Genomic DNA, 24,098 nt, shown 5'->3' with positions numbered 1-24,098 from the left:
AATTACATGCCATATATCATTTACACATTACTTAGAACATACAGCATTCTAAAAGCCATTAACCAGACAGAGGTGCTGAGATGGAGAAGAAAAGGATATTTTAAAGCATTCTAAAATATAATCCATTTTTCTGAAGGACTAGGGAAGTAAATCGAAGTGATAAACAGCACAAATAAGATGGAAGAATTTGAAAATAAGAGAGCCTTCACCTCTAACATGGTATCAGCATTTCTCAGGGTCCAGAGTCCACACTTCTAGATCATGGACAAACATTAGACTTTCTACTTCAGGTTTCTAAGTGAGTGTTTGTGGACCACATTATAGCATGAAGATATTTTTGCAGACCATGTGTTGCCCATAGGAAAACAGCTACTCTCTGAATGAAAGCTTGAAAGAATTTGGGGGCTTGGTCTTCCTCCAATGGACCTTCTTAGCAAACACGTAAGTGTTCATTAAAGTAGTATTGGTCCTCCAAAACAAGTAATTACTTCTCATCCTGCTTGCAGAGACACAAACTAATATGAAATTAAACCAGTATGTGTTTGTGTGGTGTTAGTGGTGATGATGGATAAATTTAGCAGACAAATTGGGACAATTCAAATTGGCAAATTTCATGGTATAGTGAAGTTATTTATGCATTGAGTTTGAAAGTGATCTCAAAAACATGCAGTTTGTAATGTCACTGCGAATAGAAAGTATCCATGATTGGGTTAAAATTTTAGATTCACCAAGTGGGTGCACATTTTGGATACAAAAGTAAACAAAACATCTGGGAATGAGTCTGGGGATATTTTCCAGACCACAGCAGGAAGATTAATGACCTAAGTCTGTCAGGCTAAAATGGAAGCTTAAGGAAGGACTGGATAAGGTTTTGATTTAAGAAAAAAGCAGAAGAAAGAAAAGCAGTAAAACAATCTATAGAGTGGATAGGCCAGTTGCTTATTGTCAAAAAGAGTGTAATTCTTTGCTTATGTATAAACACTAGAGAGTTTCATAATTATGTAAAAAGGGAACATTTTGTACTGCCAACAAGAGAAGAAATTCTGTAAGCAATGGAGGATGCCCAGTCTTTTTCTGCATCTGAAGTACCAGAGGGTTTCTGGCGCTCATGTTTAGAAGAAAGGCAAGCATCTGCACGTTCAACACACTCCCTGAGAGCACTAAGCAGTAAAACCTCTGGAGTGCCCAATGCTTACTATACTTTCCACAGCATGCCCCTGCACAATGGAGAGAGAACATGCTGCAAAATGTCATTTCAGGGCTAGAGACGAAGACAATATAGATCCAGCTGGACTACAGCACCTGCCTTATTTTATTTAAGACATACATGCAGATAGGTTCAAGTTTTGATAATGCCATCTACTGTGTGGACATCAGTGCGTACAGTCCATAAATGAACTGGGTAAAAGAGCAAAACTAAAGTAAAGAGACTATGAATGTAACAAATGTCAGTATGATTGGACAAAAAGTGGAGAGAAAGAATGCAAGTTAAAAGTCTTTGAGCCTTTAACTGTGCATGAATTCATCATCATAATGTGATGGAGAAAAATACAAGAAAGTCTATAAATACCTCCCCAGGAGGCAGAGGCAAAGCTCCTATTCACTCAGCTCCTGGTATCCTTTTACTGTGTTTCAAATAAATCTTCCATGGACATCAACTTATCTAGGTTTGTAATTCAAAAACAGTGAGGTACAATTACCAGCTAAATCCACCCAGCTGGGACACTCCTTTCTCCTTCTGGCAAGGCATATTAATGCTACTGAGCTTATTGGCTCCTACCCATCCTTTTCCTCACACACAGAAATCCCCTGCCTCTGGAATGATTAGTCTGACAAACTTTAGCCAACCATGAAAAGCAGAGCTGCAGGGAGTCTGTTTCATTAACACCTAATATGAAGTACAAAGATTCAAGACAGTGAGACATTATAGCCCTGGAAGGAAGGCACCCTTAAGGATGCCACAAAGATGGGGCACCCTCTTAGGTCAATAGCTCCTGAGCACCTGATCAGTGCTAGCACCATGCTTAGTCATGCTCTTACAGTGAAATCTCCACTGCAAGGCTTCCTGATTGTGTTTTGAGTCACTATGGAAAAACACGTGTGCTAGCAAGCAGACACATGCAAGGCTGTCAGAGATGCTCTGGCCAAGTGGAGGAGGCTGATTAGAACAACAAGGACTGGCACCTTTGCACCATACTTTCTCCAAAGAATTATTTCAGAGGGAGGCCATGGACCCTGTCATATCATGCCATCTTTTCTTGTAAGGCATTCCACACTGCAAGCATAAACTCTTCATTCAAATACTACTATTATCAAACTGCCTGGGAAAGGGAATCCTGGCTTTGAGTCAGTGCAACATGAGCTGCATTAGAGGCAGGCCAGCAGGGTCCTTTAGAAGACAGGGCAGCGCCAATTGTTTATGCTAGAAACAGCAGAGGAAGATGCAGGGCAGTAGAACTGGATTACGTAGCTTAAGGACTGGAAAGGGGAAATACAGATGTCATTCTTGGGTCTCTAATGACTTGCCAGCTATTATAGAAGCTGCTCATTTGGTCTTGACAGAAAAAAAAATCACTAATAGGAAAGTCTGGGCAGCAAGAAAAAAAAAAGGCAAAAAAGAAAAAGATTTTAAAAAATGAAAAAGATAAAAGCCCTGCTGCCACAAGCTATTGGAGTAAAATCTCGTTCAGACACAGCCAAATGTACTGTGTGCCCCATTACACTTCATCTTTGGCAAAGAATTTACTCTCATACAGAAATGAAGGCTATCTAAGCATTATTGTCAAATCCAAGGAAGCCCTCTTGCTTATCATAAAAAGATTGAAATGAAACGAATGAAAAAGCCTTTTTTAAAAATGACATGGGTGATCTTGGTTGGTTGCCAAAACAATCAGACATCCATTCTGATGCCTCTCTTTAATAAGACAGGAGGCAAAATTAAAAAACTGGTAAGTTGAGAAAAAGAGAGGAAAGTCATTCACCAAAATAGATTAAATATGGGTAATTTAAATTAATTCAATTTAATTGAATTTATTGCCAATTTAATAGATTTGGATGATGAGAGGAAACAAAGACAAAATTAAAATAATACCTTCCTCCTCCTATCTTTTTTTCCCAGCCTCAACTTCACTCCTTCATTCGTGTAGTTCTTTACTCCCCCACCACTAAGTTGGATGGGGGGCAATTGAGGAATGGGGAGCTGTGTCAATACACATAGTTCATCTTCCTTCCTTCCTTCCTTCCTTCCTTCCTTCCTTCCTTCCTTCCTTCCTTCCTTCCTTCCTTCCTTCCTTCCTTCCTTCCTTCCTTCCTTCCTTCCTTCCTTCCTTCCTTCCTTCCTTCCTTCCTTCCTTCCTTCCTTCCTTCCTTCCTTCCTTCCTTCCTTCCTTCCTTCCTTCCTTCCTTCCTTCCTTCCTTCCTTCCTTCCTTCCTTCCTTCCTTCCTTCCTTCCTTCCTTCCTTCCTTCCTTCCTTCCTTCCTTCCTTCCTTCCTTCCTTCCTTCCTTCCTTCCTTCCTTCCTTCCTTCCTTCCTTCCTTCCTTCCTTCCTTCCTTCCTTCCTTCCTTTCCCCCCACACTGTTGCCCTGCTCCAGCACAGGTCCTTCCCTAGGGCTGCAGTCCCTCAAGAACTGCTCCAGCATGGCTCCTTCAGGGAAGCCAACCTGTGCCAGCACAGATCTCTTATCTGGCTGCTGTGTGGGTATCTGCCCCAACACAGTCTCTTCCACAAGATTCAAAAGAACACCTGCTCTGATGCCCAGAGTGCCTCCTCCCTTCTTCTCACATGCTGGTGCTCACATTGCTGTTTTCTCATGGTTTTTTTCCATTACTCCTCATGCTGCTATGTAATATTTTACCCTCTCTTAAATATGCTTTCACAGAGGTGCCCCCAGCTTGGCTGATGGGCTCAGTGGTGTCCTATGATGGGTCCACTGTGGAGCCAGCTGTGTTTGTCATAGGACAGTCCCGGACCTTTTCTCATAGAGGCCACCTCTGATGCTGACACAGTAACACCTGCATCCACTATGTCCTCTGAATTTTGGGATGTGAAGGCGGGAAAGTCTGTTCTGGCTTTGTGGCTCTATCTCTTTTTTGTCTGTAGCTGTGAAAATATGGGTAGGAGGAGGAAAATGAAAAAATTTGCAGGCGGTGAAGAGAGCAGATTTAGAGTCTCAAGATCAGGTAAAGACAAGGCAAGAATAGGCATGGTGCTGCAAAACTTAACCATGATCTTTTCCTCATATACTCCTGGGTTTGTAGCCAAAGCTAGTCTTAGGCAAGAGCTTAGATGTGGGCCAGGAAACACAAACAGCCAGGGGCATTGCATTTTAATGTCTTTTCACAGACTGCAAAGCATTCAGCTGATTTCCAGTATTTTATCCAGGCTTGTATCAAGCTGATTTTATGGGTAATATGAGTAGGTCTTAAAGAATTTTTCAGTGCAACCAGGTAACTGGTACAAAGCAGTCATCAGAATATGGAGTCATTCCATAGGAGAGCAGAGCTGAGCACAGCAAATAAGAATCAAGGTCAGAATATTCATTTTTTGACTGTAAACCTCTGCATGGGAATAAGCTAGCATCACAGCCTAGAGGAAGACTCTGAAGTCCTGAAATATGTAAATCTCACTGGTCCATGGAGATATAACAATGCTGCAAACTAGGTGTTCACAGTAGCTGGTAAGTTACCAGAGTATGATGCAATGTTGTCAGGACTTCTCCAGAGAATAGCTATAGTTATATATTTCTTAACCAAATTTCTGGCACAGCTGGTAATGTTGCTTCTGTGGAAAAAGGAGTGGCATTAGGACAGCAATGATCATAGAAATGCAGAGTTAGTAGATGGACTTGATCATGATTGCTACAGGAAAAGTTACTGGATCAGAGCTTGCCAATGGTGAAATAGCTCCAAACCTTTAATGAGTACCTTGTGGTCAAATGGTGCCAGCTGACTTCTGGGCCAGTAACACCCAGAAACATCTCTCAAAAGGCAGAATAGCTAAATCAGGAGGCATGAAATAAGGCCCAGAATGACCTTTCATATTCCCAAATTAATACTCCATTACTAATACCCCAACACCTGAAAAAGGATGTGATCTATCTGCAGATGCTATTAAGTTCACAAAAACAGTGTGCTCAAGTATTGGAGGAGACTGAATTCAAGGAAATGTTCTTTCCTTTAACTAAGTGTTTCCATGGCTTTCCATGGCTTCAGCTTCTTCTCTTAAGCACTGGGACAGCATTTGCATGCCCTGAAAGCAACAGTTCTTGGAGTGCCTCATCCTAAAAAGTCCATTTACACACATCCTTTCTCTAAGCCCCATCATTCCCTGAGAGCAAGTGAGGGCCTTAATTCTCTAAGGTAACTCCAGAGAACCTGAGACTGTTCCAATGAGAACACTACCTGACAAGTACACCCTCCTGTTTCCTTGATCCAAAAAAGGTTTTTTACTTTAGTGCTCTTTTTTTCCTGTTTAATTCCAAGACCTGACTATACAAGTGTGTCCTTCTGGCAGAATCTTTGAAGTGCATTGTTATAGAGAAAGCACAACTCTCAAAAGCTTTGTTGAAAGCTGTTAAGACACTTGATTGTCTTCAGGTTTGATCTTCTCACAGGTCCTTTAAAGCTTGATGAATGCACACAGTGAATTCACAAAATGCAATCAGCAATAATTGCACTTCAAAGACATAAGTATATGCAGTCTTCATAAAGTCATTACATTCTTCTCAGATCATTGTTCAGCAGTCCTCTATGCATCACCCTCTTTTCCTGACCCAATGAGATTTAAAATTGGAACAACTCATACTTACACACAAAAAAGAGCAACAGCTGCAGACATGGTTCCTGTTCATAAATTATCCTGTTACAGCCCTCTGCCATGGAAAGGGACACCTTCCACTAGACCAGGCTACTCAAAGCCCCACCCAACCTGACCCTGAATACTGCCAGGAATGGGGCATCCAGAGCTTCTCTGTGCAACCTGTGCCAGTGTTTCACCATCCTCATAGTAAAGAATTTCTTCCCATATGCAATCTAAAGCAACCCTCTCTCAGTTTGAAGCCATTCTTACTTATTGTGGCACTACAAACCCTTGTAAAAAGTCCCTCTTCAGTTTTCTTACAGCCCCTTTAGGTACTGAGAGGTGCTATCAGGTCACTCCAGAACCTTCTTTTCTCCCAGATGAAAACTGCAACTCTTTCAGCTTGTCTTCATAAGAGTGGTTCTCCATCTCCCTAAACATTTTGTGTCTCTCCTCTGGACTTGCTCCAGCAGCTCCCTGTCCCTCCTGTGCTGGGACCCCAGCTCTGGATGCAGAGCTCCAGGTGGGTCTCACCAGAGCAGAGCAGAGGGGCAGAACCCCCTCCCTCCCCTGCTGCCCACGGGGCTCTGGATGCAGCCCAGGACACGTTTGGCTCTCTGGGCTGTGAGTGCCATGGCCGGGGCATGTCCAGCCTCTCACTCACCAGCACCCCCAAATCCTTCTGGGCAGGGCTGCTCTGGGTCTGTTCATGCCCAGCCTGTGTTTGTGCTTGGGATTGCTCTGACCCAAGTGCAGGACCTGGCACCTGGCCTTGTTGAACTTCATGAGGTTCTCACAGGCCCATCTCTCCAGCCTCTGCAGTCCCTCTGGATGGCTCCTTTCCCTCCAGAGTGGTGACCACACCACACAGCTCGGTGCCTTCAGTGACTTGCTGAGGGTGCCCTGGATTCTCTGTCACCAACAAAGATGTTGAACAGTGCTGGTCCCAACACTGACCCCTGAGGGACACCACTTGTCACTGGTCTCCATTTGGATATTGATCCTGTCAGTTCCTTATCCACTGAATGGTCCATCCACCAAATCTATCTCTCTCCAGTTCTGAGACAAGGATATTGTAGGGAACAGTATCAAATGCTTTGCACAAGACCAGGTAGAGGGTGTTGTGCCAGTCACTTCCTTATCCACCAGCATTATAACCCCATTGTAGAAGGTCATCACATTTGTCAGGTGTGATTTGCCCTTGCTGAAGCCTTGTTGGCTGTCACAAATCCCCTCTGTATTCTCCATGTACTTTATCACAACTTCCAGGAGGATCAGCTCCATGATCTTGCTGGACACTGAGGTGAGACTGGCCAACCTGTAGTTTAAAGCCTCTTCCCTTTTCCCTCTCCTTTGGGTTACGTTTCTCTTTTTTGCAGTCAGTGGGAACTTTACTGAACTGCCAGTAGTTCTCAAATATGGGCATTAATGGCTCAGACACTTCATCTGCCAGTTCCCTCAGGACACACATATACATCTTATCAGACCCCATGGACCTGTTCACCTTCAGGTTCCTTAGATGTCCTTGAGCCTGACTTTCTCCTACAGCAGATGTTTCTTCATTCTCCCTGTCCCTCCCTGCCTTTGCCTTTTGCAGCCTGGGTGGTGTGGCTGGAACACTTGCTCATGACTCAGGCAAATAAAAGGTGGTGAGCACCATGATAAGGTCATGTCAAATCTGATTATCAGTTTAGAGGAACAATTTAGAGTCAGCAATCAATAGGTATTTGCAATTGGTTTAGAAAGGATATTTAAATATTATGAAAGATACTTCGACCCTAACTGACAAAAGCAAAATCAAAGACTGTACTTCTAAGTGAGAAGTTATTTCATCACTGTAGAATCAGGTGAGTAGAGTTAGACAATGAGAGATGATGATCAAAACCCTTTGACTCTTACTTATATGAAGGGGAAGAGGAACAAAGAGAAAATTAGAGAAAAACATTTAGAGATTAGAATACCTCTAATTAGAGGTATTCCTATGGAAATCAAGGCAGACATCCTCACCACATTCAGGAAGTCTTCTAAATTTAAGTCTTACAAAATCCAGAATATAAAAAGTTACCTTTGCCCATATATTCAAATCTCACGTACAAGGACAGTGAATTTGAAGAAGTATATTTTTGTCCTTAGAATCATTACAAAAAAGTGGGTCTCTTTTAAATTTCTTTTAAAATGTCTGACAGACTTAAAGCAGCCACTACCAATCTAGTCTCATTGCTCTACCTCTAGCAGTTAAGCTGACCTAAGTGGGAAAGGAATTATTTTGAACTACACACATGCACATATTACTAATTAAATAAGATTTAATACCAGACACATAGTTTATAAACTTAAAAAAATTAGATAACCTCCAAAATATGTCTTCCTTAGAGATATATTTTGATTTTATTCCTGTGTAGCAGAAAAATTAGGTGTTTTCTGATTGTAGTGAAAAAAGATTGATTAACCTGTACATGTAGACTGAAAAGAATGATTCAAGTATGACCTTTTTGTTCTCCCTTCACTATCTAGCCTTGGCTGACTTGCAGAATACTGGAACAGAACGTCGTTCTGGAATCAATCGTACTGACTCAGGATGGCAGGCAGCATAAAGGAAGAATTACATCAGGGGTATTCTCTAAGACTAGGTCAAGACTGCTGATGGAGAGTTGCATAATTATTTACTAAATGATGACTGGGATTTTAAAATTTTGCTCTTTTTTAATGTGGACCAAATACAGTTTTAATACCTTAAAGCAGAATAAATATTAGAAAATCTTCTGTAAGAATTAAGTCAACAGACAGCTCTGATCATCCGAAGACATTTCTAAAGACCAAGTATATTATTTCAATTTACTTAAGAGAATAATTCCACTATGTTATGATGAAAGGTCAGAACATTCTAAATGTAATCTGGTTTTAGACTACATTTTTCTTTAAATATCATTATGAATTATTCATTGTCGTCTCTACATTTCTTGGTTTCAAGTGTTTGAGTCTTTGCAGCAGCTTCTGACGCTGCTTTATGTAAACAATATTGTATTCTTAGAATTTATCTGTATGTTTTGCATTCTTGTTCTCTGAAAGAGAACTTGACTGATGGTCATAGTGACCGATAGAGTCAGGAGGTTGTAACCTCTTTGGGCCAATCTTGGCCCTCTGTACAAAATGTATATAAGCCTTTGGAGTCAGATAATAAAAGAACTTTCCATGTTTCACCAAGCTACTGCCTGCTGTCCTCTGTGAGGGTCCGCTCCCACGTCGCAACGTGTTGCCCCTCTAAGGGCAGGAGTAACAATTCATCATTCATTAACCATGCCATAGTCATGTCTTTCACTAATTGAGTGAAAGATAGAACCAGAATTTTTCAAACTTATGTTTGTGAGAGACTTAAATGGTTAATGGTTTAAACATTGCTAAAATCAGTGAAGGACTTTCACCCACAATCGCAAATTGCAAAGAAGGAGCTGTTCATCTGTGACCACTGAAGTCCACCCTTCCACAAATACATCTACTAACTGGAATTTGGACTTGAGATAAGATAAACAGGGTATACTATTGTCCAACCAGCCCTGGTCTGAGGAGAAGAATGTGTCCACAAGTGATTCTGGAAGAGAGACTGGGATTCTGATGGCTGCTGATGTGCAAAGTAACCACCCCACTGCAGAAGGCAGCACAGCCCACCTCAGGCTACAGCGGCATGTTGAATGAGACACAGAAAGGCAAACACCTGAGGTGAGCATTGTCTCTTTGTCCTTACTCAAGGAAACTCAGCTGTGATAACCAACCCCTGCCAGGATGTGCCAGACACTGCAGCCTGAAGCTATTAATCTTTGGAGACAGGCCATGATGGTACTCAACTGTGCTGACATCACATGTGCTGTAAGATCTTAGAAGGTGTCAAAGACTCCCAGAGTGTCCCATGAGCTACAACATTACATCATTCAGTGTGAAACTCCTCATCTGAGAAGAGATACTTGGGCATTCTCAGTTGAAAACCTAAGCCAATATAAACCCAGTAGATTTTGTGTTCTGTGGATTTTTGTTGGGATTACTTTCACCACCCAACAAATCCAGCCTGCAATCATCACTTTGACAAGATGGTTGTCACATTGTGACCAACAGATATGGAAATTCCAACAACCAAGACTTCTTGTGAGGCCTTCAGGTGGTGAAATCTGCTTTTATAGTTTCCTTTTCTTTCTTTTCCATATATGTTTCTTAAGAGATATTTTTATGCATTTATACTATCACATTATTATAGGTAAAAAACCCAAAAGGGTACATCCCTACTTTCAATTGCAACCAAATTGTTCTAAAATAAACCCTACATGTATAAATTTACAAACACCAATCATTCACTCTAATCTGCCCCAAGGGACCTATTAACAAGAACCTGGGTTACACTCCTTTGTGGGGGTGGGTCATAACAGTTTTCTCTTGTTTTATACATGTAGGTTTTTTTAAAGGCTTTATGAATCTGAAGGAGAACCACAGTCCCTTATGAACTCCTGTAAATACTGTGGTATTTGTTTATGGCTGTTTAATGAATATGTAACAGGGAGATCCTGGATCCTGTGGTCTAGCTTTCCCACTCTCAGCTGATGTGCAGCAGAGAACAAGACTGCCTACTGTGAATGCACAGCACAGCTCGTCTATCCATTAACTGTGTGTGGAAGGAGAAAAAATAAAAGATGATTTCGGTAAATTCAACTGTAGGTGACCAATTTCCTCCAAACACACCATCCTCTTGTTTCTGCAGAAAGCAAACATTATTTAGAGTTACTGTACTATTTGCTTCTCTACACTATGGAGAATAGAAAAGCCAGACACTGTAGGTACTAGAGGATAAAATGTACTGCAGACTCTGTCCCCTGACCCATCAAAACTTCTCTTACTGCATTGCAGTTCTAACTCTGAGCTAATACATGTTCTTTAAAAGCTTCCAGAGTTCTGAGCACTCCCTTTCTATCTTCCTAGCTGGGGTGTTGGGTGCCTGAGCTCAGGTTCAGCTTCAGTAATGGGCTAAGGGCCCAGCCTTGAGAATAGGCCTTCCAGAAAGGTCTGCTGAGAGGTGTTCAGGGATGGGCTCTCCCATTTTTCTCTGCAGTGACTTATAAACCAAGGCCTCATTCTGGCCCCACCTGAGCTGTCCTGCAGCCATGCCTGTGCTGGGCCAGCTGCCCCACTCGTCTGGACCCTGACCCTTCAACCTGAACTCTTGGCTTGATCCCTGACATGCCTCATTTCTACGGATTGTCTGTCTGCCTGAACTCATGACTGAACCTAGCTACTGTCACTAGGCTTACTCTGACACCATGACAAACTTTTGTCTCCATCTAATTCCTTGCTGGGCAGCATATTTTGTGTTTGAGATTACACCTGGGGCATCTCGATGATGTGGAAGAGTGGATCAATGAAATGAGAGTTTCACTTCCCTCACATGCCTTGCTCCTGGATGTGTGCTCCCACTTCTCCACATGCCAGCTGTGATCCACAGACAAACTACTTTGCCAAAGGCCTTCTGTCAGGCTAACAAGTTAAATCAACTTCATAAGTGGTACAGTGAGCACCAAAGATGGTGCAAAAATGATAGTGCTCACAGGTAGGTAGGAATTAAGAAGTGGAGGGAGAAGTGGGTGGACAGCACCTCTCCTTTTACAGAAGCATTTGCTAGATGCACTCAGTCACAGTGTTAAACCCAGCCAGTTATATGACTGATCACTCTAAATTCAAATTGTGCATTTCTCTGAGGGTTTATGAATGGAGACAGCAGGGACTACAGAAAGAGTAGCTCAGCTTCTTGAATAGAATACATGAATGTATTTGTTCTCACCAGGCTGCCTACTTAAATAAGCCACTAGCTTTGGTAGTTTAGTAAAGCAAAAGTCTACACAGAGAAGCAAGGGAAAAGAAACGGATTAATTCTCTACTTCCTATCAGAAGGTTATGTCCATCTGCATTCTAGAAAGCAGGTCCCCTCTACACCTACAGGTTACTCTGGAAGATAAATGCCCCAATAATTATTGTTCCCTCTTTTTCTCCTTAGTTTATTTCCAAGCAGACAACATGCAGTAAAATACCTCCTTGTTTAGCTTGGTTCCATTGTAATGTCTGTGTCCCCTGCCAAGTTCTTGGCCATGCCCAGAGTACTGGCCTGTGGAGGGAGAATGCTGGAGACACAGCCTCGGTGCTGTACAAATGTGCCTGGTGGTAGCCAAAACACCGCTGTATTACCAGCACCTTTCTAGCTACCAATACACAGCACAGCACTTTGAGGGCTGCTGTGGGGAAAGTCACCCAACCTAAACCTTTCTGAACCTGTCAATGCTAAAAAAATGTCAAATAGCACTCTGCAGAAGCCAGGCAAGCTGCCTGTCTCACTAAACTATAGGATATTGCTATGTTGGATGATTAATGCTTATACAGTCAAAATGCATCACCACAATACAGTTTTCTTTATTGGAAAAGACTATTACACAAGGCATCCAAAAGTTCTGTGGGAAGTGTGTAAACCCCAGAAGTGTTTATGTAATCACTACTCCCCCTTAAATGCACACTGCAAATTTCCAGTTTTGGACATAGTCAGGAATGTTACTGGATAACTGATTTTTAAAAAAAGGGTAAGAAACTAAGCGAATGATGTGAAAAGCCTATCTCTATTGTACAGATCTGGGCTATAGAGACATATATAACATTTTTTCTTCATAACCCACTATCTATTTTGGCAGTTAGACAGGTACATTCACTAAGCAAAGTTCCTAAAACATTTAGCAGGGGTTAACACATGGAAGAAAAGCAACAGTGCATAGAAAGGAAACTGCAAGTTCAAGGCAATTTCCCCACTTCTCAGTGTGGTGACCTGTACTGACCTGAGCAAGAGGTCAACAAAACAGGGCTTTAGAAACTCAGTAACAGTTATCACTAACATGGATAATGGTGACTACAAAGAGACATTTTGAAGGTGTAATTATACTCCTGTGCCTTTCCCCCTTCCTCACTTTCTATCCAAAGGACTTCCTGCTCACATGCACACATTGGTAAATGCAGTCAAGAAAGCATCAGGAACACGGGCCAGACCTGTCCTGCAGGTGTTGCCCAGCCACTGTACCAGTAGCCAGTGCTTGAGGGCATCACAACCTCCCCAGCTGCCATAAAATATTTTCGTCCCATAACAGGCAGCACCTTAGGTTCACAAAGCTGTAATTCAGCCTTTCATATTTTTCCTTGATGCATCAAGGTTCAAAAGTGATAAAATCTAATACTCGTGCATAAAAGAATCAGCTCTTACCAGTGTCTAGACCTGCAATGAAAGTATGTGCTAAAGCAACCAAAATGATAGCTGAACCACACAATTCCAAAGAGCTGACACTGGCATCATGGTTCAGTCTTCCAAAAAACTATTTTTGATTTAAGGTAGATCTGTAATATCTGTGATTTGTCATCCACAGACCACTCTATAGATTCACCCTCACAGAATCAACACTGGGAGCCAGTTGCTGGACAAAACTACCCGAATCAGACAAATCACCTGCTATTATAAATAATCATACTGCATAAACTTCTAAACCCTAATTAGCTACTCAAGATAATTTTTAAATTAGCTACTTCTTTGGCTCTGACTGTGTTGTTATTGGAAAGTGATCAGATCTCTAATTGCTTTAAGGAGAAAGAATAATCTTCCACTTCCCTCTTAAAGTTTATTCTCTGTTTTACATCAGCTTGTTTATGGTTCAGATCAGAATATTACATTTTCATTTCTTCTCTGTCCTTAGTGTTACAGCCTCCACCTGGCATTCTCTCTACACTCAACAACATGCTATGGAGAGATCCCACACCCCTTCACAGATGGCAGACAATTAGATGAACGGAGCTTTGATATCCCTGCCCATGCTACAGAGGATTGGAGCTTGGTGATCTTAAATGTTCCTTTCCCACACCAACCAATCTATGATTTTATTCCTTCTTGTATTTTTTTTGCTAGGCTAAAAAGATTATTTTTGGGATATCTTCTTATAAGAAAAACTACTAGAATAGTAAGACTAGAAGCTTTCGCTGCACCTGATCAAATTTTAATCCATGTTCCTTGAATGAGAATGAGTAGAACTTTACAAATTACTTTGACATCTCCACCAAAACTTTGAATAACATCAGTAACACTTTTAATTCCACTAGAAATAATTCATCTACATCAGGCCAGCATTCCTAGACTTGTGCTCGTCAAAGTAATTTGTCTGTGTTTCCAACTAATGAGCTGCTGGCTCAAACAGTAATTTTTGTTATTTGTCCAATCTCAGTCATTGATTTAAAGAAGTATTAAAGATTCAGATCCAACACTCACCCTGAGGAATTTCAGAGCTAACCCTCTCCTACACAAGAGCTTTCCTTTCATTGCTAGTGTTATTATGTAGTGAATTACAGTCCTACAAATTATTTTCTAAATGCCACTTCTCAACCTTGTAGTTTCCTATCTGTAAAGAAAAGGTGTTTCACCTAAGCTGGATAAGACTACTGCACTTGTACATAGACAGGTAGCAGTCAGTCTAGCTCAAATAGCTTCAACATTTCATTCTGCTCAGAGCTGTTTTGAAGTTCCCCATATATTCTAAATTACTCTAGCCAGTACAAAGCGGCATAATTTTCTTCCAATATCTCCTTTAAGATAGCTTTTATGTACACAGAATTTTTGAGTTATCTTGTAATATCTGAGAACAGACTTTATCCTTTACATGTTCTGTTCTCTTATACCACTTCCACACAATTATGTGATGGAGATTCCCCATTACCCAATATTAGTAGATGACTTGGGAGCTCATCAAATCATCTGTGGAAAGAACTCTCGTACAAAGACCTTGAAAAACACAAACTCCAAGTGATTTATAACTGTGCAAACCAAAGCTGGAGAAAATTTAAACATCGACTGAAATCCGTGTGTGTTTATGAAATGAAAAACAATGTTGAAACCCAACTCAGTGTGTTGCTGTGTGTTAGTAATTTGCGTCACTGTTCTAGGATCTGTAGGCAGTATATTTTGTATTAGCAGCCCGGATTTCTTTCACTGTGGCTAAAACACTCTTGGTTTTGTGGTTCTCAGATCTGATATTGTCTTTTAAAAGCTGGCTTTAGCCCAGATGTTTATCAATTCATCATTTCAGCTCCGTCAAAAATCTTCTGCAATTTTAAAAGCAAATGTTTGGTGTTTTTTTAAAAACCTGAAATATCTGCTTTCTCACATATAGTTTCAAGTTATATACTCAGGTTTGTTTCTTCTGCTCAAGGAACAAAATTCTCACAAAACTCACAAAATTATACACATTTACATCAAAATGAAAATTCCAAGCAAACACATACTGGTTTTTTGAGAACAGATTATTGTAAAAAAAATAGCTTTTTGTCTGGTGATACTAGTTTATAAAGAAATATGTCTTCAGATGGCCTTTCAGGCTTTACTTGTTCAACTTCATTACATAAAGCTGAGGAAAATGCTAAAAAAGAAATTGCCTACATATATAGATTTAGTACCGCACTTACATGAAAGAAAAAAAACCAAAACAATAAAATAACAAAATAACACACCCAGTTCAAAGCCACAGGGAGTTTTACTGTATTGAATACAATTTAGTTGCAAATAAATTTAACTGGACTTGATCCTAAATTTGCTCCTTAACGAAGTCTGAAGTGCTTTTGCAAGAGTTTCCACTTAAGTATTCCCTTTCAACTCTGTGTTTCTTTTCATTAAACACAAAACAGAGTGGACACTTACTAACATCTAGGTTGTTTATTCCAATACTTAAGTAATGTACCTGCCTCAAAGTTTAACTTTAAACAGTGGAAATTAATCTTTTTGGGATAATTCTGCATTTAAAGCTCAGTTCTAAGATAATTTTGGTAATAGCATGATACAGAAATATTTGGTAATTCTAGGCTAATATGAATTTTATGTCAGCAGTAGTTTGCCCACAGTGTAAGCCTCTAAAGAGGTACTCACAGTAGGGCTCTATCCAACAACTTCACATACCCTAGATCTTATTGTGTAAGCAAATCCCAGGTTATTGGCAGTCATAGAGTACAAGGACAAAAGGAAAAAAATCAGAACATGCAGTACCATTTGCACATTTGAGGCTAATACATTTCATGCACTTAATCAAGTAACACAAGATAATCTGTTTCATCCAGAGAAAGGGCAGAAATAACTGATTTTACCACAGTCTGTTCTCAGGCTGTCTCCACCGATTTCAGAAACCTTCTTTGACTCCAAATCTCCTGGCTGAAGTCCAGTGTTGTGGCTTTCCCCCTGTCAATCGGCACAAAAAATATGCCATGTCAGTTGTCAGCCCGTGCCCTGCTTTTCTCTATGGATGCCCATCAGACACTCCTTGTCATCATCCCTGACAACTCCTCTGGGGGGAGAATCATGCTCAGCACTGAAAGGGTGTTGCTATCCTGGAAACTGTTCCTTGTTGAAGCAGTTCTGAGGCAGCAATAGTCTCCTCTCATTACTTTCATTACTCAGGTACTGGTTTGCACCTAATGCGGCTTTATGTTCTGTACAAAGAGCTCTAAGCCACGGTGTGACCCAAACTACTACATATGATCACCTCCTTCTCACCTTCATTTACCTTTGTGACAATTGTTGGCCAGTTAACTCCAGTGTGATTTTGTTTTCTCTTTCGTCTTCAAGATTTAACCAGGCAGAAGCAAATGCAGTCAGTATTGCTCTCTCCAGAGATCTTTTGAGAACATCTTTAAGAAACCCTACAGTCTTTGGAGACTTCATGTGTATTTTTCAGACCTTAAATCATTAATGTAACTCAAAACTTCCAAACTAGTACAAATTGATCATGCTTTGGGATTTAAAGTGGTCCCTTTAGCTTAAGAAGAGCTTTAGTATTCTTTTCCAATTTGGATTTGTTATGGTTTAACAAAATCAAATTAAGAAACAACTAATGTAATCTAAATTTCAGCCATTCTGCATTAGATTCTGTAGCCTATTCCGATGCAGCAAAGCCTGATTCTGCCAAAAAAAAGAAAAAAGTTGGCTTGCTTGTGTTCTTATACTGAACTCAAAAGAACTATACCTACCTCTAATGCTTCTGCCTGCTAGATCATGTCCAATCTTTGTGGGACCTGAGAGGATTAGAGATTGTAATACAGAAATAACCATGTATACTTGAAACCACTCAAGGACATGGACAAGATGAAACTTTACTAGTACTGAGCCCCCTTAAAATCTTGTGAAAAGGCTTTTTTTCCTACTAAAAAAGTCTTAAATATACTTAAATTAAAAATAAAATAATATATTTTCTTATAAAAATATCCAGTGGAAAATTTTAAGAACCCCTAAAAATCTTCAGCATAGAATGATTTTTCATTTTTTCTCTGTAACTAGAACAACAAGATCAGCCCTCTTAGCTAGCCTATAAAATTCACCATGATATATCTTTTTTCAAAGTACAATGCAGTTTTAAAATATACATTTTTCTCATCAAATTTATTTTTGAATTCTGGTCAGTTGTAAAAGTGTGAGGGTGTTTTTAAGATTTAGAGATTAAGATTATGTAAGTTAATAGTGTTCTAGCAGAGAGCATACTTGTAAATCAGTATTACTTTGGAATATCTCCAGGGGATCTCTGTGTTCAGCTTTGACTGGACTTCTGAACAAACTGCACTTTTCCTGCACCTACAATCTTCATTTTTTACTAGCGTGGTGGTTTACCATACCATGTACCTTTCCTGTGGCATTCTTCAACTAGCTACACAAGGATGCAGCCTCTGCTTGGCTGTAAAATTAGCAGAGAGAAACACAGTCTATGTATTTTTAACTCTGGGCTTCTATTTTAGGCAACATGGAAAAGAGCTCCAGCGCAAGCCACGCCACTTGACTTCAGTTGTGCGATACAGGGTAAGACACCTGCTTTGTAAAATGCTCCAGAATGTTTGCGTTAACAGACTCTCTAAAGGGAATAAAACCCCCAAACCAACCAAACAAACCAAAACAACATGACCAACTTCTTGAGGCGAGTCCCTGCAGTACAGCTGGGAACCAAGGCAACGGGGAAACAAAAGGCCCGGAGGGGTCCGCGCGTCATCCGCCCCACACGGGGCAGGCCGGGCGCGCCTGGCGGGCCGGGGCTGCTGCCCTGCATTGTCTCCGTATCCCGGCTCCTGGGAAAGGCTCATGCGGCTCCGGACCCCCAGCCAGAGCCGGCACCGACCCTCACGGCCGCTCTGCAGCGCAGCAGGACGGCGCTGACAGAGCAGCGGCCCGGCGCGCCAGCCAGGACACCCGGCCTGGCCCTCAGCCTCCCATCGGGCTAAGCCTGGGGGTGCCCAGGGGGAAAGCAGCGGAGCCAGGAGACTGCAGGGGTTTTAACCCACCAGTGCTTTATCAAACCTGATGAAACGGTTCTTAGCATGACACTCATTTACTAAAATATTTCTTGCTTCAGTTTAACCCACACTAGTGCCAATAGTAGGAGGATGTGAACTGCAGGGAAAAGTAAATAATAAACTCATTAAAATTATGCAGCTGAAATAAAGAAATGAATAAATGGCAACAAACTCCTTAATTGGTTAATTTAATCTCTTTTAATTTTTCCCATGATGCAGCTAATAGGGTAGTTAATGAGCTGCCAGTCATCATTCATTGGACACTGACTGCTCCACATTCAGAAGGCTGATTAAATAATATAGGTGCTTATTTCATTCTGGCAGAACAGGATTGAGTTTATTAGTTAGGAAAGAGATCAGACATTTTGAGCAAAGGAGAGCCAATCATTCTAGTTATACCAGTCTGAACTATTCTCATAAAACTCAATATAATACTAACTTTTTCCTTATTTGAATTGGAACAGAGGAAAACACCTAAAGTGTGGTATGAGGTATAAACCAAAATAGGGCACAGGATTTCAACACGCAGAATTACTCTAGCTCTAAAACAGCGGGGGGTCAGCACAGCAAATGGACATCCACCTTCAAAAGACATTTCTCTCTATAGACAGTGATTGTTAGAATAAGGTTCAGTCTACTCATAAATTACAGATGTCAACCCATGGGAAAAAGAGTTGATATTTTGTAGTAGGGGGTAAGTTTCTACTAGTCTTTTTTGGTGATGCTGAACAGTTAAGTCTGTTTATATGGTACAGCTCTTTGAATAATTTCAGGAGCCCTGACCAATAAACTCCAGGTATTTCTATTTCTCTTAGCATCATTTCCATAAATCTGCAATGAATCAGTTCAAGGAACTAAAACCAATCACTTTTCTATTTGTAGAGCTAATTATTTTTGTTGCTTTTTATCTCCTTGAACAAATCCAATGAATATCAGTCAAAGAACAAGGGAGGAAGTGGAAATGGTTTGAACTCTTATGCAATAACACTTAAACACCATCTGTTTAAAGCACTTTGTTTCAGGCAAACACTAAGGATAATCCCTGTGAAGTTTTGGTTTGGGTATGAGGATGTAGCTAAAAGGTAAAATGTCAAAGCCAATGAAAAACTAGTTTTTTACTGCCTGCTACCAAAGTACTATTAAAATATGTCTGTTCAAATAGAAAATGGATTGTTTATACCCATTAAGGCTCTCCCTACATAGTCAGTGACCTATTGAACCTAGTAAGCAACAGTCTCTTGACAGCAGTGAGCTGAAAAGCAAAACAAGAGGGGAAATACGGTAAAGACTTTTTTTCTCAGGTACTCATGACTATTGGTTATCACCAGCAACAATAATCCCTCGTGCCTCTCTGAATGAAAACAGTTGATGCTACAATCCTAGTACAACTGTGATGACATACCCAGACTTTCATGGACTTAGTAGGCAAGAACTGTAAAAAGGGTCCATCACAAAACCAAAGAGCTTCTTAACTGGCTGACCTTTGGCTCAGCTCTCTGAATCACAGAAAATAGCCATGCACTCCTCCATGAGCTGGGAAAACTTAGATGTTATTTGAGATAATCACAGAGAGATTTTGCAGGGAGGATTAAAATCAGCTAAAGACATAAAGAAAAATTTTTCTCAAGTAGCAGTAAGGATCTCCATACAAGATCAAAGTTGGAGAAAAAAAAATTGTGAACATGGTGTTGATTCTTAAGCTGTGGCTACTGGTCTTCCAGTAGTCAGAAAAAGCAAGTTTTATGGTCAGGTGGAAAACGTTATCTGGGGGAACAAAGTCCTACAGACACAGTAAAAATTATCTTCTTTTTGTAGAATCTAATCCATACACTCTAGACTACCTGTCTTTGGATCCATAGTCCACATAAAGTTGTGATTCCTCATATATAGAAAGTGAAAATTTCAAGTTTGTGTTAAGCCCACTATCAGTGGTCAGAACCAAGGCAGCACCTTCCCAGCAACAGGGTAACAGTCCTCAACTCAGACATTGTTTACACAAGGAGTGTAGGTTACAGTGACCTCTCTTCCAAATGCTAGGGGTTTAATTCTGCAACAAAATTATGAACGCCGATACAGCTGCTTAGCTGAGCCTGCACTGGAGAGACAGGGAAAGGGAGGAAAAAAGCTACTTTCCTCCTCCTCCTGGAGCATTCCAGAGTTCTAGTCTGAACTTGTAAATTGATTTTTACATGAGTCAGGAAACAGCAAGCAGGTGTTCACCATTCCTGTGCTTCCAGGATCTGCTCAGCAGTGACAGAGAAGGCCAGTAGAGCTGGAGGAGGGTGTGGAGCACAAGTCCTACCAGAATCAGCTGTGGGAGCTAGGGGTGTTCAGCCTGGAGAAGAGGAGGCCCAGGGGAGACTTTATCACTCTCTACAACCACCTGAAAGGAGGGTGTATCCAGGTGGGGTTTGGCATCTTCAACCAGGCAGCTGGTGACAGATCAAGAAGACATAGTCTAAAGTGGTTGCAGATGAAGTTTAGGTTGAATGTGAAAAAGAAATTCTTCACAGAAATGTAATTAGATATTAGAATGGACTGCCCAGGAATGTGGTGGTGGCACCATCCCTGTGGGTGTTTAAGGGAAGATCAAATGTGACACTCAGTGCCAAGGTCTGGTTGACATGGTTGTGTTGGGTCATAGGTTGGACTCTGTCACGAGATGAGAGGAAGCTTCAGACAAGCCCTGCCTTAGCCTCAGATTTCTAGCAACTGCTTAAGTTTAAGAAATTGCCCTGGCATGCAAGTTTTAGGGATGGTAAATCAGGTCTATTTTTTATTAAACAGACCATAGATAACAGAGAAAAGATCTTAATCAGAGTTATTTACTGCAAAGCATAAAATTAGAAAGAACTATTCATAGATTACAGCATAAAAGGGTGCACAATATTAAGGTTGCATCTATATTAAAGCTAGAAAAAGAAATAGTATTGATTAGGGGCCAAATATAACTTACCACCCATATGTCAATAATGTACACAGATTCCTTCACTCAGCCTCCAGAGCAGTAACTGCAAAGCAGGGGTCCCTACTCAGGCTAGAAACTCCACACATTTTCAGGGAATATGTAGAATATTTCTGCTTTGTGAAAGTTTTGGTTTAGCTTTCATAGTGTGTAACGTGAGGTGTCTGTCAGTCAGAAATCCAGCTTATCTTCCAGATCTCTCTCTATTGGCTGTTAGGAGATGCCAGATCACTGTTAGCTCCATGGTGCCAGAATACCTTACTATAAGACAGTTTGTCCTGTTTGAGTTATCTAACTAGTTAACAAAAGAGATAAGCTCTTGTGGGGGCGAGATGCTCTGCTACAGACTTGATGATGTCAGAGGTCTTTTTCAACCTAATTGATTCTGTGATTCTGTGACAGTGGATGATGTATTTTGGTGTACACTGATCTATCAGTTTGTATACTGTAAAGGACCATGTTTCAAGACTGGACCACTCAGAGTTGTATTTTGGGATACTGTGGAATGGAACTCAAACTTGAGTTCTGACATGGGAGGAACAGCTGTTAACAGATGTAGAGAAGTGAAATCCTTTGGCAAGGCTGCAGCTTGAAGCAGAGCTTTCACTGCTTTTATAGATTCAGCTTTGAAGAAGGAAAACAAAGATCATTACCAATTTGTTTCATGTGGAAAGAACATTCTCCCCAATATTCAAACAGCATAATAGTAGATTATAGAAAATACAGGCTCAGGACCTTCTGTTTCTTGATTCAGATCAAGAACCTGAATGCAAGTCTTTTGCTCAGACACAGAGCTCTTGGCTTTGATGAAAGAGTTCTCTCCACCTTTTTGTTAGAAAATCTATTTGTTCTCATGATGCCTTAGTTAGTCTTCTATATCCAATATGAATACTCGAATGGGAGGTCCTCTGGAATATCCTGACCCTGCTTCTTTGAAAACAATATAGGTAAGTTGCGTCATCAAAGTTTTGTCTTCAACAGTTCTGTATTACCCTGACAAAATACTATTGTACTGTCCCTTCATTTCACAAAAGCAAAAATGAAAACACTCCTCATTATATGTTAGCAATCTTCCAAAACTCTTCTGGTGGTGCCCTGTTGCTTCCATCCTTCAGACTTAGACTAGCCAATTTTTATCAGGCATAAAAATCTCTGAGCCATGTCCATTTCTATGTCCCAGGCTTTCTGGACCGCTTTCCTTTGCAGCAACTTCTCAAACTCACATGAATATGATTTTGAAAAATATATTTTTTGTATTTCCTTCCCTGTTCCTCCCAAATGTTCACAACAATGCTTGTCCTACTTTCATAATATGCTATGATTTTAACCCATCTCTGGGCCCCATCTCTAGCTTCTCTCACTCCTAACAACCTTACATAGGAATCCAGCTCTTCTTGAGATTCGAAGAGTCCATTACAGTTAATTTTCTATGGTATAGCAGCAAAACAACCTGTCCTTCATAAATTAAATTTTCCTCCTTTCACTACTCCTTGCCTGTCACAGAATGCACTGCAGAAATTAAGTCAGACACAGCTGATTATGTATGTTCACTCTTTGTTTACCTCTCTTTACAGGACCTGTCTCATGGCCTCCAGCAAGAATAGGCATGATTACATTAAAAAGTCCAGAGACCCTCTGACCATCTGTCAAACCCTATCAATGCCATCAGTACTGAGTTGTGGACAAGCCTCAACTTCTGTATCTCAATTTAGCCTATTTGAACTATTCCTCCTTGAAGAGTTACAACACATTAAATGTACCAGAGATCAACAAGTTGAACATATAGTACAGCAGCAGAAACATTCATCTGTAATACTGGACAGCCAGGATCCTTGTTACTGTTAACACCGTATTATTTATGACAGATTAAATGAAACTACTGACAGATTAAATGAAATTATTTAATTTTCATTACTACTAGATATTAACACCTGCTAACTGCTTGGCGATGTGAAGTGAAATGATTCCAGAGTAGCTATTCAGATTTTTTCAAATTGGAAAAAAAATATGTAGTAGTACTTTTATTCTAGTGGCTAAGATAAATCAAATGAAACATAGATTATTAAAGATATAGTTTAAATCTGAAAGAAAGCAAAGACCTTGCACTGAATCTCTGTCCTGGGTTGCAGTGTAGGATGTACACAAAGTATTTATTCTATCACCATCTTCATGAACTGTTGAAACCAGGTGGGCTAGTGTTTTCCCAAGCCCCCTGCCTTTTCTGCTAATGGCCCATTAACGCCTTTGGGGTGTTTTTCTGCTAATGACTTCTGGGGTGTCTCCTGCTAATGGCCCATGAGTCACAGGTAACTCCCTCCAGGGGTTATCTCTGTTAATGGGCCATCAAGGACACATTTCACACTTCTCATGCTATTGTGAGGTGCTCTGCCCAGGGGGAGGAGCCAAGCATTCTCACCTGGATATAAGCTGGGATTTGGGACAGTGCAGAGGGCACTTACCCACTGGATTCCCAGAGGAGCAGAGCTCCCAGACCTCTCTACAGGATCACTGCTTCAGGAAGAGCACTTCACCTGGACTGCTTCCACCATCCTGCTCAGGTTGTATTCTGACCCTGTCAGTGATTCTTTGTGTTATTGCATTTATTTTATTTTATTTTTACCTTTTTACCTTTCTTCTCATTAAATTATATCTCTGACTTGGAGCCTCTCACTCGTTTTGTTTTCAAACCACAACAATCTCTAAAAATCCATGAGAATGAATGCCCTAGTCTCTCAACTACTTTGGTTAAAATTTCTGGTTAAAAATTATATTAAGAACCACAAGGATGAGACAAAGAAACATGAAAGTTTGTTTTAAGAAGAAAAGAGTTCAATCTTAGGAGAATTATAAAACCATTTAAATAGGCTACTATGCTTTTTTAAAAAAATAACTTGTAACTGAGTTGAGAATTTGTTTATCAAACCAGATATTAAACACACTAATTCGAGAACTGCACTATCCC

General features: G+C 40.6%; 1 protein-coding gene and 1 long non-coding RNA gene across 4 annotated transcripts in view; one reads left to right on the top strand and one right to left on the bottom strand.

Moving 5' to 3' along the window:
* PRLR (prolactin receptor) overlaps nt 1-24,098 on the bottom strand; it is a 147,563-nt gene that overhangs the window by 44,401 nt on the left and 79,064 nt on the right. For all 3 annotated transcript variants that reach the window (XM_083884340.1, XM_083884341.1, XM_083884342.1), the window contains one exon: nt 15,985-16,075. The gene's annotated coding sequence lies outside the window, so the exon portion shown is untranslated. The remainder of the gene's footprint in view (nt 1-15,984; nt 16,076-24,098) is intronic.
* LOC310923192 lies at nt 286-23,724 on the top strand. Its single transcript, XR_014592563.1, has 5 exons — nt 286-441; nt 8,314-9,516; nt 17,623-17,683; nt 21,891-22,083; nt 22,711-23,724. It is a non-coding gene; the product is annotated as an uncharacterized lncRNA (long non-coding RNA).

This window comes from Zosterops lateralis (genome assembly GCF_965231275.1).
Source record: "Zosterops lateralis genome assembly, chromosome: Z".
In the NCBI taxonomy this organism is placed as follows: domain Eukaryota; kingdom Metazoa; phylum Chordata; class Aves; order Passeriformes; family Zosteropidae; genus Zosterops; species Zosterops lateralis.
This window is presented reverse-complemented; position numbering and strand designations above follow the sequence as displayed.